The 18,305-nt window shown below is 44.2% G+C and overlaps 1 protein-coding gene across 1 annotated transcript in view; it reads right to left on the reverse strand.

Moving 5' to 3' along the window:
* GRK6 (G protein-coupled receptor kinase 6) overlaps positions 1 to 18,305 on the reverse strand; it is a 114,425-nt gene that overhangs the window by 52,592 nt on the left and 43,528 nt on the right. The window lies entirely within an intron of this gene.

Consider the following 18,305-nt stretch of genomic DNA (forward strand, 5'->3'; position numbering starts at 1 on the left):
TTCACACCCAAGTCAAAATGTACATTTTTAAAACAAGAAAAGCACATAAAACCCCCAAAATCCCCACATATTTTCTAAAAGCATATAGAATTAAAATGATGGTAGCTGCAAATTTTTAGGTTACACAATATTTGCGCACCCGTTTGTCAAATAAATTTTAGTGTATGCAAAACACAACAAAATCTCAGAATTTTCTGAAAAATGTAAAAGTTGGGACTTATGCCCCGTACACAAGGTCGGACTTTGTTCGGACATTCCGACAACGAAATCCTAGGATTTTTTCCGACGGATGTTGGCTCAAACTTGTCTTGCATACACACGGTCACACAAAGTTGTTGGAAAATCCGATCGTTCTAAACGTGGTGACGTAAAACACGTACGTCGGGACTATAAAACGGGGCAGTGGCCAATAGCTTTCATCTCTTTATTTATTCCGAGCATGCGTGGCACTTTGTCCGTCGGATTTGTGTACACACGATTGGAATTTCCGACAATGGATTTTGTTGTCGGAAAATTTTATATCCTGCTCTCAAACTTTGTGTGTCAGAAAATCCGATGGAAAATGTGTGATGGAGCCTACACACGGTCAGAATTTCCGACAACAAGGTCCTATCACACATTTTCCATCGGAAAATCCGACCGTGTGTACGGGGCATTAGAGGTTTTTTATATATATACACACACACACACACACACACACACACATATACACACAAACACACACACACACACACATTCCCCTCTGGGTAATCTAAGCACATATGTTGCAATTATTTTAACCACTTGAAGACCAGGCTTTTTCTGGCACTTTTTTTTTTTTTGCTAGAAGATCACTTAGAACCCCCCAAACATTTTTTTTAAAGCAGAGGCCCTAGAGAATAAATTGGTGGTTTTTGTTTATGTCACACAGCATTTGCGCCACAGTTTTTCAAACACTGTTTTTGGGAAAGATATACACTTTTTCAATTTTAATGCAAACACAATACATAACCCCATTTTTTGTAAAATATAAAAGATGATGTCACGCCGAATAGATACCAAATTGCGTACGCCCGTGCAGATTTTGTGGGAAATGATTAACAAACTTTGTTGTAGATTCTTTTGTTATTCTGAAGAAATAGCCATTTGTTTGTCTGTGTCCATGTGCCAAGTGAATGTGAATGGGAGAGATATTAAAAAGACCAATCAGCTGCTGCACTTGCAAGGTTCTAATACGCAATTTCCCTTTGGGAGCATCTCAGCAAAATAATTTTGTTACAAAGAATGCCCAAAATCAGTCAGCCAATCACACTCTTCTAATTCTGGCTTGCACAGTGATACCCAGCACGTGTCATGAGTCAGACAATCAATGTTTATGTACGCGTGCCATGTTACGGTGTGTAAATGTATGTGCAGAGGTGTGGGGCTTTTCATTTAAAATTTTTACACTTTTTTTTTTAAACATTATTGCTATCACAACGGGGCTGACAAGCCCCTAAGCAATAGAACTTTTTGAGTGAAAAGTACACTTTATAAAAGACATCTGGTGTCTTTTAACCCCCCTAATGCCTCCCCAGCAATTAGCCATAGCCTATAAGGACACACAGTGTCCTCAAGTGCACTGCTTCACCTGGTTCTTCTGGATGGAAACTGCTTGGGACCCAGAAGTGCTCAGAGCTTAGTGTTTGAGTTTATACTTAACAGAAGAGATGGCAAAATGGACGTTCCTCCACCTTTCCCTGCTTGCCATCTTAATGTGTGAAGCAGGTGAGCCTGGGAATTGAGGAGAGGGGGTCCGTTAAAAAGAGTGTAAATGCAACTGATTGGCTTCCATTCTACAACACATCCCACAGCCTGCTCTTAGAACAAAGAAACTCACAGCTGCTATGCTACTACTGTGTTAATATAACCCCAAAATCTAAATTTCAGCATGTTTGGCTTTATGGCTCATTGTATGTTTTCTTAGAGCTGAACTTCGGGCACAAAAAAAATAATTTAGTTAGGCCAGAAAGGATAAAACTCTACTGTGTGCACTAAATGAATATGCTATCAAAAGGCATTGCCTTTTAAAAGAGAAGTGTGACATCATCACTGTGCTGTAAAAAGCCTGTGCGGAAAGCAGAGGTGTGGGAGGGACCCAGGAGGCCCACCCCCTACAGGCTGCATGCAGAAAACTACAGGAAGGGGCGGGGACAAGACCAGTCACCCTGCACAGGGGAGAGAAAGGCACAGAGACTGGCCTTCATTACAGGAAGCTCCTGAACAAAGGTAAAGTTTCACACTGGATTACTGCACAGACCTGAAAGAAATGCACAAATCATGCCTCTTGTATTTAGACAAGATTTGCTTATCCTGGTGTTGAGAAAGTAATATTTTGTAAATCTGTTGCAAAGTTTATTAACTGGAGATCCTGCCAACAAAATAACTTCCTACTGCAGACTGACAAAGCTAGAACTTTACCCTACAGTTATCAGCAGTGCGGCCAGCCCAATTTTTCCTTTAGCTGTTTGTTGGGCTGCACATCAGGTCTAATTGATAGGCAGCCCAATGGTCAACTGAAAGAGTTCACAGGACAGGATGACAAAGCTAAAAGCAGTGTCTTGGCACGGTCAGCCTGCTACAGGGGATGTGGTTACTGGCTGAATCTCCAGGTAGGAAATTTTGCAACAGATAAAAAAAATAAATGAACCATACAACCCCAACTGCAAAAAAGTTGGGATGCTGTAAAATAAAAAAAAAAATAAAAAAAAAAAGCTACATAAAAGCAGAGCAGAATCCAATGACTTGCAAATCTCATAAACCCATATTTTGTTCACAATAGAAAACATATAAAATGTTTGAACTGGGAAAATGTACCATTTTAAGATAAAAGATGAACTTGATGGCAACATGTCTCAAAAAAGCTGATGCAGGGCAACAAAAAAGCTGGCAAAGTAAAAATAGGATTTTTAAGACAGCTTACCTGTAAAATCCTTTTCTTTCGATGGACATCACGGGACACAGAGCCACAGTAATTACTGATGGGTTATATAGGGTATCCCTGGTGATTGGACACTGGCACACCCTATCAGAAAGTTCAACCCCCTATATAATCCCTCTCCCTGCAGGGATACCTCAGTTTTGTAGCCAAGCAATATAGTGTATTAGAAGAGGGGCAGGACCTCTGTGTCCCATGATGTCCATCGAAAGAAAAGGATTTTACAGGTAAGCTGTCTTAAAAAATCCTATTTTCTTTCTCGAACATAACGGGACACAGAGCCACAGTAATTACTGATGGGATGTCCCAGAGCAATGCTATCTGAGGGGGGGGAAACCACGACCAAGTAGGGTGCAATCAGACCTGAGGACCCTGTACCGCTGCCTGCAGCACACTATGCCCAAAAGGCGATATCCTCATGCCTTCTCACATCCACCTGATAGAATCTGGTGAATGTATGGACTGAAGACCAGGTTGCGGCCTTACAGATTTGAGCCATAGAGGCCTGGTGATGCACTGCCCAAGAAGCACCAATAGCCCTTGTGGAATGTGCCCTGATCTGAAACGGAAGAATCTGTTTCAAACGGTAAGCCTGAATAATCAACTGTCGAATCCATTTAGAAATGGTAGCTTTTGACGCTGCCTGTCCTCTATTGGGACCCTCTGGCAGCATGAACAAAACATCAGTTTTGCGAATCTGAGCAGTTGCCTCGAGATAGGCCCTGACTGCTCTTACTACATCCAACAAATGTAGTGATCTCTCTTCCGGAGAACAGGGATCTGGAAAAAAGGAAGGCAGAACAATGTCTTGATTTAAATGAAAATCAGAAACCACCTTTGGTAAAAAACTAGGATGAGGGCGCAGTGCCACCCTATCCTTGTGTATAATCAAATAAGGCTCCTTACAGGAAAGGGCTGCTAATTCTGATACTCTTCTAGCAGAAGAGATGGCTACCAGAAAAATGAACTTCCTTGTCAACAAGACCAAAGGAATCTGACTTATTGGTTCAAAAGGCTGTTTCTGTAACACAGCCAGGACCAAGTTCAAGTCCCAGGGGTTTAGGGGCGCCCTAACCGGAGGATTAAGACGCGTCACCCCCTGTATAAAGTTTCGGACCAAAGAATGCGAAGCAAGCGGCCGTTGAAATAATAATGATAAGGCCGAGACCAGGCCCTTGATGGTACTCAAGGCCAGCTTCATCTCTAAACCCAATTGTAGAAAATTAAGAATTCTACCTATATCACATATTTTCTGGGATGCCAACCCCTGGATTCACGCCAGGCTACATAAGCTTTCCAGACTCTATGATAAATCATTCTGGAAGCTGGCTTCCTTGCATTGATCAAGGTAGATATCACAGAACCTGAAAGCCCACGACTCTTCAGAACGTGGGTCTCAATAGCCAAAACGTCAAATTTAGCATTTGTAAGGCAGGATGGAACACTGGCCCTTGAGATAACAGGTCTGGGCGTACCGGTAGGGTCCATGGGGAACCCACCGTCATCCTTACTATTTCCGCATACCACGTCCTTCTGGGCCAAGCGGGGGCCACCAGAAGTACTGACTTCCTTTCCTGCGAAGAAGTCGTGGCAGTAGCAGAATAGGCGGGAATGCATAAATCAGTGAGAACCGATGCCACGGAATCACCAACGCATCCGTCCCGCATGCAAGAGGATCTCTTGTTCTTGCCACAAATCTGTCTATCTTTTTGTTGAAACGGGATGCAAAAAGATCTACATCTGGGACCCCCCCATCTTTGGCATATGTTCCAAAAAGATGTCAGGATGTAGAGACCATTCCCCTGGAAGTAACTTCTGGCGACTTAAATAATCCACCTGCCAGTTCTCTATCCCTGGAATGAAGACTGCCGATATGCACGGCACATGCCTCTCTGCCCAGACTAAGATCTGGTTCACCTCTTTTTGAGCAGCTCGGCTCCTGGTGCCTCCCTGATGATTGACATAGGCCACTGCTGTGGCACTGTCGGACTGGATCCTGACCGGGTAACCCTGTAGCCTGATAGTCCAGGCCTTCAGGGCTAGACCTACCGCACGGATTTCCAGAAAGGTAAGGTCCTCTCTGTCTTGGACCATACCCCCTGAACCGCAGACTGTTCCATAACTGCTCCCCAACCTGACAGACTGGCATCTGTTGTTACCACCATCCAGGTAACCGGTAGAAAGGATTTCCCCTTCTGCGGGTTTTCGGGTACGAGCCACCAATTGAGGCTCTGACGCACCGCATGCGACAGATGCATCGGAAAGTCTAACGCCTGAACCTTCTTGTTCCAGGCCGACAGAATACTGTGTTGCAGTAGTCTTGAATGGAACTGAGCATAAGGAACTGCTTCGAATGAAGACACCATCTTCCCTAGCAGCCTCATACAAAGACGGACAGAAGGACCCTTCTTGGTCCTGACTGCCAGAATCAGCTCCCTTAAAGCAGTGATCTTTGCCTGAGGTAGAAATACTTTCTCCTGGCTTGTATCGATGATCAGACCTAAATGCTCCAGTCTTCTTACTGGTTTTAGGAAAGACTTTTCTGGGTTGAGGATCCAACCTAGGCGTTCCAGATACTTGACTGTGGTTCTCAAGTTCCCGTTCAAGGGGGCTACCGACCGGTCTATCAGTAGCAGGTCGTCTAGGTATGCTATGACAGCTATCCCCTGAGCCCTTAATCTGGCCAGTGGAGGGGCCAAGACTTTTGTGAACACCCGAGGTGCAGAGGCGATCCCAAAAGGCAGAGCCACAAACTGGAAATGGCGCCCTCCTATCTCGAAGCGCAGAAACTTCTGATGAGCAGGAAAAATGGGCACATGCAGATATGCATCTCTGATGTCTATCGATGCCAGAAATTCTCCTCCCTGCAGGGTGGAGACTACTGTCCGAATTGATTCCATGCGGAAGGACTGAATCCTTAGGAATCGGTTCAAATCCCTTAAATCCAGAATGAGTCTGACATCCCCATTTGGTTTTTGGACCGTAAAAAGGTTGGAATAGAAGCCCAATCCCTGGTCCTTTGCGGGAACCATCATAATGACCTCCTGCGACAAAAGTTGCTCTAACGCTAGAAGGAGCGACTGCTTCTTCTCTGGGTCTCTGGGAACACTTGATCTGAGGAACTGAGGAGAGGGAAATTCCTGAAACTCCAGCTTGTACCCTAACGTTACTGTGGAGATTACCCATCTGTCCTGGAAGTCCTCCTGCCAGAGCTCTGAGAACTGTCACAGTCTTCCCCCCACTTGAGCGAGCGGGGGCGCCCCTTCATGTAGAAGGTCTTAGTGTTTTGCCTAATAGGCTTCTTCCCCTTCTTCTTTTGTTCCTGGGGTCGACTCTTGTTTCTGAACCCAGACGGAGGAGGCCGTGAAGCCCCTGGCGCTGGGGAAAGAGTCCGTTTGAAAGAGGGACGCTTACTCTTCTTCTTGACAGGTAAGAGAGTACTTTTCCCACCAGAGATTTGCTTGATATAGTCATCCAAGTCTTCTCCAAACAGCCTTGCACCACGAAACGGAAACCCAGCCAGCAGCTTCTTACATGGTGCTTCGGCTGACCAATTTTTCAACCATAGGATTCTACGTATATGTACCAACCCCAGTGAAAGACGAGAGGTTTGCACGATAGAATCTCTGATGGCGTCTACAACGTAACATAAGGCCGCAGGAAAGTTAGCCAACCCCTGGGCCTGCTGTTCAGGTAATACTTTGATAACCTGCTTAACATGGTCTCTTAAGTATTGACAGACTCCAATCGCTGCAACTGCAGGCTGAGCCACTGAACCTGCCAAGGAGAAAACATCCTTCAATAGGGATTCCATCTTTTTATCTACAGGATCCCTGAGCATCTGAGCATTGTCTACAGGACAAGTCAGACTATTATTTACGGAAGAAATGGCGGCATCAATGGCCGGTATTCCCCACATTTTAATAAACTTTTCTTCCATCGGATAAAGTGTTAAAACTTTTCGGCGGAAAAAAACGTTTGTCTGGGTGATCCCACTCAGATCAAAATGACCTTTTCAAGCAAACTATGAACAGGAAAAGCATGTGCTGTTTGAGGAGGCTTCAGTGACCCCCAAAGAAGAAGAGGGTTCTTTAACGGATTCAGAAACGGGCAACTTGAATGTGGAGCGGACCAATCCAGTAAGGATCTGCACTAAGACCTTCTCCTCCTGAGAAGTCACAGAGGGTCCCTCTCCACCTGATTCCTCCAAAGAGGAATCATCTGTCCCATCCCGATCCTCTGAAAGGGATTTGTCTCCCTTATCCCAGGGCTCCTCTTCCTGAGGGTCTTGGGAAACAGAGCAAGGCCTAGTGCGTTTTCTTCCACCATGTGAAGATGTAATCACGGCCATTAATCTCTCCTCTAAACCACTAATGGCTGAGGAAAAAACCTCCTGTTTAATGTATACAGGGGCTGAAGTGCCGGAGGCAGGTATAGCCCCTGACCCCAATGGCTCCCTCTGGCTAGCTGTCCCTGGCCCCTCAGGGGGGGGGGGGATGCTGCAGAAAGGGGGTCCTCAGAACCCGAACGAGATCCCCTAGTCTCTGGTTCTTGGGGTGTTTGAACCTCTTCTACCCATAGTGCAAAGCAACAAGGTGGAGGTATCAGAAAATGAACACTGACTGCTGAGCGATGCAGTCCGGCTAAAAGCCCTGCTACCAAATGCCCAGCCTGGTGTTACCTTAGTAAATGCTGCCTAGGAGAATGCCTGTGTCCCACCTTACATGCGACCTGTCAGCTCTGTGTCCCTCCAGAAGGCTGTGTGCACCTGTACAAAGTGCCTTTAATAGCCTGCAGCTGGCCTGAGTGGGCGTCTAAACACCTGTGCTGACACCCCGCCCCCCCCCTCGAATTTCGAAAAACCGAGCGCTTCCCGTGCTGGCCGACCCTCCGGAAATAATATGGAGGAAGGCTGGGGGAGGAAGGAGAGAGGCCGGTAGTGATGGGTCCTGACCTGTAATGGCGGCAAAGCGGCGGCGCTCGAGCGGTGTACAACCGCTTTTCAGACACCCATGGCCTCCCCCTAGCCTGGGGGGAACATTTGCAGGAGGAATCCCCCCATCTCATCCTACCTGGAGCCGGCCGGAGACGCTGTGCAGCATGAGAACACTGAGACCGACATCAGCATGAGAAGGTATGTGCTCTTGGCAGCCCCCGGTGGTCACAATAGGCATAGCATGCATTTACCTTAAAAGGAGAAACCTACTAGAATTAAAAAATTCTGTGGAATCTCCTCTTACCTTATCCAGCCGCAAGGTTCTGTTGTACAGACCCAATCTTCAACTCTCACGGTGGGCTCCATCTGGAAAAACCGTCAGAGACTGGGTCCCCCTACGAATAGGGGGATCCACAGTTCTGGGCCTGTAAAGCACCCGGCTAGAAATTAGGCTTGAAAAAACATTTTCTAATATGCGGGGTCCAGCTCTCTAAAAAGAGAAGCGTTACAGGTAACACCTCGTTTCTTCGGACACGAGGCCTGGGTACCATCCAATTCGGCCACGAAAGGACACTTTGAATAGATCCGGTTCACCTGGCTTGCCCCAGTATAGGATATGGGATATTCCCCTCTGGAGCTCAGCACAGGACATCTTTACACGTCCATCACCCAAGACACTGGTGTAAAAACTGAGGTATCCCTGCAGGGGGAGGGATTATATAGGGGGTTGAACTTTCTGATAGGGTGTGCCAGTGTCCAATCACCAGTGATACCCTATATAACCTATCAGTAATTACTGTGGCTCTGTGTCCCGTGATGTTCGAGAAAGAAACCCCAAATTTAAAAAGAGTTTGGACAGGGCCACGTTTACTACAGTGTAGCATCCCCTTCTTCTTTTAACAACACTCTATAAACATCTGGGAACTGAGGAGACCTGTTGCAAGAATTGTGGGAGAGGAGCGTTTTCCCATTCTTGCCTGATAAAAGGATTCTAACTGCTTAACAGTCCAGGGTCTTCTTTGTCATAATTTTAATTTCAAGATGTGCCAAATATTTTCAATTGGTGAAAGGTCTGGACTGCAGTTAAGCACCCGAAATCTTCTATTATGAAGCCATGCTGTTGTCATAGATACAATATGTGGTTTAGCATTGTCCTGCTAAAATATGCAAGGCTTTCCCCCAAAAGACATCTGAATGGGAATTCTCAAAAACACACATTGCCAAAAGGGAATTTGGAAAGTTGCACCAAACACAAATATATTAAAATTACATAGAATATATCCTGATGATACAGTATCTCACAAAAGTGAGTACACCCCTTACATTTGTGTAAATTTTTTATTGAATCTTTTCATGTGACAACACTGAAGAAATAACACTTTGCTACAATGTAAAGTAGTGAGCGTACAGCTTGTATAACAGTGTAAATTTGCTGTCCCCTCAAAATAACTCAACAACACACAGCCATTAACCACTTGACAACCGCCGCACGACGATATATGGCACGGGCAGGCAAAAGGACATACATATACGTCCTTGCCTTCCCGCGGGTGGGGGGTCCGATTGGACCCCCCCCCCGTGCCAGCGGCGGTCGCCTTTGGTCTGGCAGCGATCAGAGATGAGGGGGAGGCCATCCGATTGTGGCCCCCCCTCGCGATCGCTCCCAGCCAATGAGATTCTTCCCCTGCCTCTGTGTAGTACACAGAGGCAGAGGAAATGATGTCATCTCTCCTCGGCTCGGCAGTTTCTGTTCCGGCGCCGAGGAGAAGACTGAAATGTGAGTGCACCAAACACACACACACACACACACACAGTAGAACATGCCAGGCACACATTACACCCCCCTTTACCCCCCGATCCCCCCCCCCCCGTCACACTGACACCAAACAGTTTTGTTTTTTTTTTTTTATTACTGCATGGTGTCAGTTTGTGACAGTTACTGTGTTAGGGCAGTTAGGGTTAGCCCCCTTTAGGTCTAGGGTACCCCCCTAACCCCCCCTAATAAAGTTTTAACTTGATCACCCCGTCGCCAGTGTCGCTAAGCGATCATTTTTCTGATCGCTGTATTTGTGTCACTGGTGACGCTAGTTAGGGAGGTAAATATTTAGGTTCGCCGTCAGCGTTTTATAACGACAGGGACCCCCATATACTATCTAATAAAGGTTTTAACCCCTTGATTGCCCCCTAGTTAACCCTTTCACCACTGATCACCGTATAACCGTTACGGGTGATGCTGGTTAGTTTGTTCATTTTTTATAGTGTCAGGGCACCCGCCGTTTATTACCGAATAAAGGTTTAGCCCCCTGATCGCCCGGCGGTGATATGCATCGCCCCAGGCAGCGTCAGATTAGCACCAGTACCACTAACACCCACGCACGCAGCATGTGCCTCCCTTAGTGGTATAGTATCTGAACGGATCAATATCTGATCCGATCAGATCCATACTAGCGTCCCCAGCAGTTTAGGATTCCCAAAAACGCAGTGTTAGCGGGATCAGCCCAGATACCTGCTAGCACCTGCGTTTTGCCCCTCCGCCCAGCCCAGCCCAGCCCACCCAAGTGCAGTATCGATCGATCACTGTCACTTACAAAACACTAAACACATAACTGCAGCGTTCGCAGAGTCAGGCCTGATCCCTGCGATCGCTAACAGTTTTTTTGGTAGCGTTTTGGTGAACTGGCAAGCACCAGTGGCCTTGTACACCCCGGTCGTAGTCAAACCAGCACTGCAGTATCACGTGGTGACGTGGCGAGTCCCATAAGTGCAGTTCAAGCTGGTGAGGTGGCAAGCACAAGTAGTGTCCCGCTGCCACCAAGAAGAAGACAAACACAGGCCCGTCGTGCCCATAGTGCCCTTCCTGCTGCATTCGCCAATCCTAATTGGGAACCCACCACTTCTGCAGCACCCGTACTTCCCCTATTCACATCCCCAACCAAATGCAGTCCCCTCATGAGAGGCATTTTCTTTATGTCCTCCCGAGTACCCCTACCCAACGAACCCCCCCAAAAAAGATGTCATGTCTGCAGCAAGCGCGGATATATGCGTGACACCCGCTATTATTGTCCCTCCTGTCCTGACAATCCTGGTCTTTGCATTGGTGAATGTTTTGAACGCTACCATTCACTAGCTGAGTATTAGCGTAGGGTACAGCATTGCACAGACTAGGCACACTTTCACAGGGTCTCCCAAGATGCCATCGCATTTTGAGAGACCCGAACCTGGAACCGGTTACAGTTATAAAAGTTAGTTACAAAAAAAAAAAAAAAGTGTAAAAAAAAAAAATTATACATATATATATATAAAATACGGGGATTTCCGCGCTCACAGACTTAGGTGTGCAGCCTCCCCTTAGACAGCTCTTCTGGAGGGTGGCTATTACTAGAGAATCTTTTACAAAAATAGGGGTAAGTGGTGCTACCTTTATTGGGGTATTTAAGAGCACCCGCTCTGAAGGGTAAAAATCAAAAATCAAATTAAATAAATAAATAGTTTATTTTAATTAATTTGATTTTTACCCTTCAGAGCGGGTGCTCTTAAAATACACATTCAGCACTTATTTTCACATTAGATACCCCAATAAAGGTAGCACCACTTACCCCTATTTTTGTAAAAGATTCTCTCTCTCTCTCTCAAAAAAAGATAGTTGTCGTTTTATTGTTCTCTCTCTCTCTATTGTTCTGCTCTTTTTTACTGTATTCTATTCTGCAATGTTTTATTGTTATTATGTTTTATCATGTTTGCTTTTCAGGTATGCAATTTTTTATACTTTACCGTTTACTGTGTTTTATTGTTAACCGTTTTTTTGTCTTCAGGTACGCCATTCACGACTTTGAGTGGTTATACCAGAATGATGCCTGCAGGTTTAGGTACCATCTTGGTATCATTCTTTTCAGCCAGTGGTCGGCTTTCATGTAAAAGCAATCCTAGTGGCTAATTAGCCTCTAGACTGCTTTTACAAGGAGGGAATGCCCCCCCACCGTCTTCCGTGTTTTTCTCTGGCTCTCCTGTCTCAACAGGGAATCTGAGAATGCAGCCGGTGATTCAGCCAGCTGACCATAGAGCTGATCAGAGACCAGAGTGGCTCCAAACATCTCTATGGCCTAAGAAACCGGAAGCTACGAGCATTTCATGACTTAGATTTCTCCGGATGTAAACAGCGCCATTGGGAAATTGGGAAAGCATTTTATCACACCGATCTTGGTGTGGTCAGATGCTTTGAGGGCAGAGGAGAGATCCAGGGTCTAATAGACCCCAATTTTTTCAAAAAAGAGTACCTGTCACTACCTATTGCTATCATAGGGGATATTTACATTTTTTATTTCATCAAACATTTGGGCAATATAGTGTGTTTTAGTGCATTAAAATTTTAAAAAGTGTGTTTTTCCCCAAAAAATGCGTTTGAACAATCGCTGCGCAAATACTGTGTGAAAAAAAAAAAAAATAATAAAACACCCACCATTTTAATCTGTAGGGCATTTGCTTTAAAAAAATATATAATGTTTGGGGGTTCAAAGTAATTTTCTTGCAAAAAAAAATAATTTTTTCATGTAAACAAAAAGTGTCAGAAAGGGCTTTGTCTTCAAGTGGTTAGAAAAGTGAGTGATGTGTGACATAAGCTTCAAAATGTTGTGCATAAAATGGTAGACACCCCAAGCTATTTGCTGAGAGTCATGTCGAGTCCATGGAATATTTTATATTGTGACACAAGTTGCGGGAAAGAGACAAATTTTTTTTTTTTTGCACAAAGTTGTCACTAAATGATATATTGCTCAAACATGCCATGGGAATATGTGAAATTACACCCCAAAATACATTCTGTTGCTTCTCCTGAGTACGGGGATACCACATGTGTGAGACTTTTTGGGAGCCTAGCCGCGTACGGGACCCCGTAAACCAAGCACCGCCTTCAGGCTTTCTAAGGGCGTACATTTTTGATTTCACTCTTCACTGCCTATCACAGTTTCGGAGGCCATGGAATGCCCAGGTGGCACAAAACCCCCCCAAATCACCCCATTTTGGAAAGTAGACACCCCAAGCTATTTGATGAGAGGTATAGTGAGTATTTTGCAGACCTCACTTTTTGTCACAAAGTTTTGAAAATTGAAAATAGAAAAAAAAAAAAAAAAATGTTTTTTCTTGTCTTTCTTCATTTTCAAAAACAAATGAGAGCTGCAAAATACTCACCATGCCTCTAAGCAAATAGCTTGGGGTGTCTACTTTCCAAAATGGGATCAGTTGGGGGGGGGGGGGGGGGGGTTTGTGCCACCTGGGCATTCCATGGCCTCCGAAACTGTGATAGGCAGTGAAGAGTGAAATCAAAAATTTACACCCTTAGAAATCCTGAAGGCGGTGATTGGTTTTCGGGGCCCCGTTCGCAGCTAGGCTCCCAAAAAGTTCCACACATGTGGTATCCCCATACTCAGGAGAAGCAGCTAAATGTATTTTGGGGGGCAATTCCACATATGCCCATGGCCTGTGTGAGCAATATATCATTTAGTGACAACTTTGTGCAAAAAAAGAAAAAAAAAAAAATTGTCACTTTCCCGCAACTTGTGTCAAAATATAAAATATTCCATGGACTCAACATGCCTCTCAGCAAATAGCTTGGGGTGTCTACTTTCCAAAATGGGGTCATTTGGGGGGGTTTTGTGCCATCTGGGCATTTTATGGCCTTCAAAATTGTGATAGGTAGTGAGGAGTGAAATCAAAAATTTACGCCCTTAGAAATCCTGAAGGCGGTGATTGGTTTTCGGGGCCCCGTATGCGGCTAGGCTCCCAAAAAGTCCCACACATGTGGTATCCCCGTACTCAGAAGCAGCTGAATGTATTTTGGGGTGCAATTCCACATAGGCCCATGGCCTGTGTGAGCAATATATATCATTTAGTGACAACTTTTTGTAAATATTTTTTTTTTTTTTTGTCATTATTCAATCACTTGGGACAAAAAAAATAAATATTCAATGGGTTCAACATGCCTCTCAGCAATTTCCTTGGGGTGTCTACTTTCCAAAATGGGGTCATTTGGGGGGGTTTTGTACTGCCCTGCCATTTTAGCACCTCAAGAAATGATATAGGCAGTCAAACTAAAAGCTGTGTAAATTCCAGAAAATGTACACTAGTTTGTAGACACTATAACTTTTGCGCAAACCAATAAATATACGCTTATTGACATTTTTTTTTACCAAAGACATGTGGCCGAATACATTTTGGCCTAAATGTATGACTGAAATTGAGTTTATTGGATTTTTTTTATAACAAACAGTAGAAAATATTTTTTTTTCAAAATTTTCGGTCTTTTTACGTTTATAGCGCAAAAAATAAAAACGGCAGAGGTGATCAAATACCATCAAAAGAAAGCTCTATTTGTGGGAAGAAAAGGACGCAAATTTCGTTTGGGTACAGCATTGCATGACCGCGCAATTAGCAGTTAAAGCGACGCAGTGCCAAATTGGAAAAAGTCCTCTGGTCCTTAAGCAGCATAATGGTCCGGTCCTTAAGTGGTTAATGTCTAAACCGCTGGCAACAAAAGTGAGTACAACCCTAAGTGAAAATGTCTAAATTAGGCCCAATTAGCCATCTTCCCTCCCTGGTGTCAAGTGATTTGTTAGTGTTAAAAGGTCTCAGGTGTGAATAGGGAGCAGGTGTGTTAAATTTGGTGTTATCGCTCTCACTCTCTCATACTCGTTACTGGAAGTTCAATGTGGCACCTCATGGCAAAGAACTCTCTGATCTGAAAAAAATGAATTGTTGCTCTACTTAAAGATGGCCTAGGCTATCAGAAGTTTGCCAAGACCCTGAAACTGAGCTGCAGCACAGTGGCCAAGACCATACAGCGGTTTAACAGAACAAGTTCCACTCAGAACAGGCCTTGCCAAGAAGTTGAGTGCACGTGCTCAGCATCATATCCAGAAGTTGTCTTTGGGAAATAGACAGGAGTGCTGCCAGCACTGCTGCAGAGGTTGAAGGCATGGGGGGTCAGCCTGTCAGTCAGACCATACTCCGTACACTGCATCAAGTTGGTCTCCATGGCTGTCGTCACAGAAGGAAGCGTCTTCTAAAGATGATGCACAAGAAAGCCTGCAAACAGTTTGCTCAAGACAATCAGACTAAGGACATAGATTACTGGAACCATGTCCTGAGGTCTGATGAGACACAATAAGCTTTTGGTTCAGATGGTGTCAAGAGTGTGTGGCGGGAACGAGGTGAGGAGTACAAAGACAAGTCTGCCTTACCTACAATCAAGCATGGTGGTGGGAGTGTCATGGTCTGGGGCTGCATGAGTGCTGCCAGCACCGGGGAACTACAGTTCATTGAGGGAACCATGAATGCCAACACGTACTGTGACATACTGAAGCAGAGCATGACCGACCCCCTTTGTAGACTAGGCCGCAGTCATTATCCAACATAACGACTACAAAACACACCTCCAAGATGACCACTGCCTTGCTAAAGAAGCTGAGGGTAAACATCTAACATCCACCAGCTCCGTGACGCCATCATGGAGGAGTGGAAGAGGACTCCAGTGGCAACCTGTGAAGCTCTGGTGAACTCCATGCCCAAGAGGGTTAAGGCAGCGCTGGAAAATAATGGTGGCCACACAAAATATTGACACTTTGGGCCCAATTTGGACATTTTTTAAAAATATTTACAAAAATGTGAGGGGTGTACTCACTTTTGTGAGATACTGTATATGGTGGCATGACAGCACATATATGGAAAGACGACTGATTGATATCCTATAACTTGATGCATTTTGTGAAGCAAAGTTCACTTCAAGAGTTTATTATATTGGATGAAATATCTGCAGAGAGACCATATCATGAATATACTGAAAAAAAAAAAAAAAGCTGTGGAAAGAGCAGGGGGCGACCAGACAGGGCCACACAGCAGGTACAGCAAATCAGGGCACCCCACACTAATAAACGACTACAATAAAAAATACAGTATCTTACAAAAGTGAGTACACCTCTCACATTTTTGTAAATATTTTATTATATCTTCATGTGACAATACTGAAGAAATTACACTTTGCTACAATGTACAGTAGCCAGTGTACAGCTTGTATAAGTCACTTAGTGGTGTACTCACTTTTGTTGCCAGCGGTTTAGACATTAATGGCTGTGTGTTGAGTTATTTTGAGGTGACGCCAAATTTACACTGTTATACAAGCTGTATGACAAGCCTAGCAGAGTGCGTGCCCTTGACGAAGCTTTGCACTTCTATTCAAACCATTGCCTGAGTGATGTTAACTTCAATGCAGACCAAACAGAAGAGTTTTTTTTTTTTCTTCTGTTAAAAACAAAGGAGGAAGGTGGAAACCCCCTTTAAGGGCAATACAACAATAAACACAATAATTCTAGCTATTTTCCAAAACAAAAAGTGAACTAGCATCCTTTTCTTACATTTCTTCATTAAGCTTGCAAAAATTATCAGAGCTTTTTAAATCATGTCCAAGTCTATTTACTGGGATTAGACATGCTCTTCTCTCATCTCTAAATAGTCCATTTAAAGCATGCAATTTGGATTAGGACTGCTTTAACTAGAACAGCTAGTAATTGCTTGCATGAGGTAAGACATTAGGCACATAATTCAAAGAAAGCCGTAGAGAAAGAATGGGAGGTGTAGAACACAGCTCTCATCTCTAAAGCTTTTGAAGGAAGAAATATTTTTGATGTCCTTAGAAAGCAATCATGCATGTTATACATTTATGGACTGCATTTCAAAATGAAAAAGTGAATATGAGTTATGCAAGTACAAGCAGTTTTACCTTCAAAACACTCTGATAAACAAAGATGGCTATTCAGTGGCATGTCATGGGATGTTCTCATTACTGGCTATGAGGTAGCACACTGCGTCAATCTCCTATCTCTAGTAATCTCTGCATTATCAGCTGACACACAAAAATCTAATAAAAAAATATTTTACTGCAGAACTCTAGGAATACTAGATCCTTAAATTGGAAGAAAGGGGAGTGTAATGTGCATCTTGCCCATGTGCTAATTTTTTCTGCTAGGAAAAAGCATAACCAGTAGAAAAAAAAAGTCACCAATGCACATCTGACGTCTGAAGATGAAGGTTTTATTATTTTTTTTTTAACAGTTTTCACAGCTGCTATCTAAGGACTGCTATAGAGCTGCGACATGAGAAAGAAACCAATAAAAAGCTTTCAACATCCTCCATGCACAGGTGCTGTTATACTGGATAAAAGACTGAATGGCAAGGGTCATATTAAAGGTGTACCTAAAATAACACTAACCCCCTACCCCAGTCCTCTTAACTAAAATGGACTAACCTTGCTCAACCCCAGCTCCTTACTTATCTTTGTTGCACAGATGTGGCCTGAGCCAGTGTTTACATCCGCAACACTGAAATTCTCTTCTGCTCTGGCCCCCTTCAGGTCAATATACTGAGTATTTCTAGGGACTGAAGAGAATTATATTGCCAATGATGTAAACACTGGACCACGGCAAGTAAGTGGCTGGAATGGGTGCGGGGAAGTTAGTCAAGTTTAAGAGGTTTGGCTGGTGGGGGTTAGCATTAGTTTAGGTTATTTTCGACCGCAATACATATATACACACACACACACACACACACACACACACACACACACACACACACACACACACAAAAATGTATACATACACACCTTGCGGTTTGCAAGTGGTTTACCGGGATTACGGCTGAGTATATCAGCCATAACTACGGTATTTGTTTTCTGCTGCCAGCGCATGGCTCTGTCATGAAACCATTCCGAGCGGCTCATGAGTTGCTGAGTTTCCCCCCCCCCTCCAAAGTGGGGGAAGGGCACGTTTCCCCCTCCCGGCGCTACTCATGGGCGTTTCTTAGGCTGTTTCCACCGGTTCACCTGAGAAACGATCTGCAGCTGGATACTCTTTGATCATCTCTATGGCCTTGGAGGACTGCAGCGATGTCATAAATAATAATTCGCTTCTAAAGTTAAGGAAGAGATTTGAGGTCTTTTTGACCCTAGACCTCTCCATAAACATGACCTGTTAACCTTATTTCTGTTACAAAGGATGCTTACATTCCTGGTAATAGGAATAAAAGTAATAGAAAAAAAAAATCAAAAGGGAAAGTGTAAAAAAAGAAACATAAAGCCCCCTATCCCTCTGTGCTTGCACGCAGGAGCGAACATTGCTGCGAACATTAGAGCAAGAGCAATAATTCTAGCATTAGACCTCCTTTGTAACGCTAAACAGGTGACTCATAAAGGCATTTAAAGCGTCGCCTATGGAGACTTAAGTACCGTAGCTTGTCGCCATTCCACAAGCATGCATAATTTAAGTGTGACATGTTAGGCATCTATTTACTTGGTGTAACCTCATCTTTCACATTATACAAAAAAAAATTAGAGCAACTATTATGTTTTTTTTTTTTTTTTTTAATTAAAGC

This window comes from Aquarana catesbeiana, linkage group LG03, assembly GCF_042186555.1.
Source record: "Aquarana catesbeiana isolate 2022-GZ linkage group LG03, ASM4218655v1, whole genome shotgun sequence".
NCBI lineage: Eukaryota > Metazoa > Chordata > Amphibia > Anura > Ranidae > Aquarana > Aquarana catesbeiana.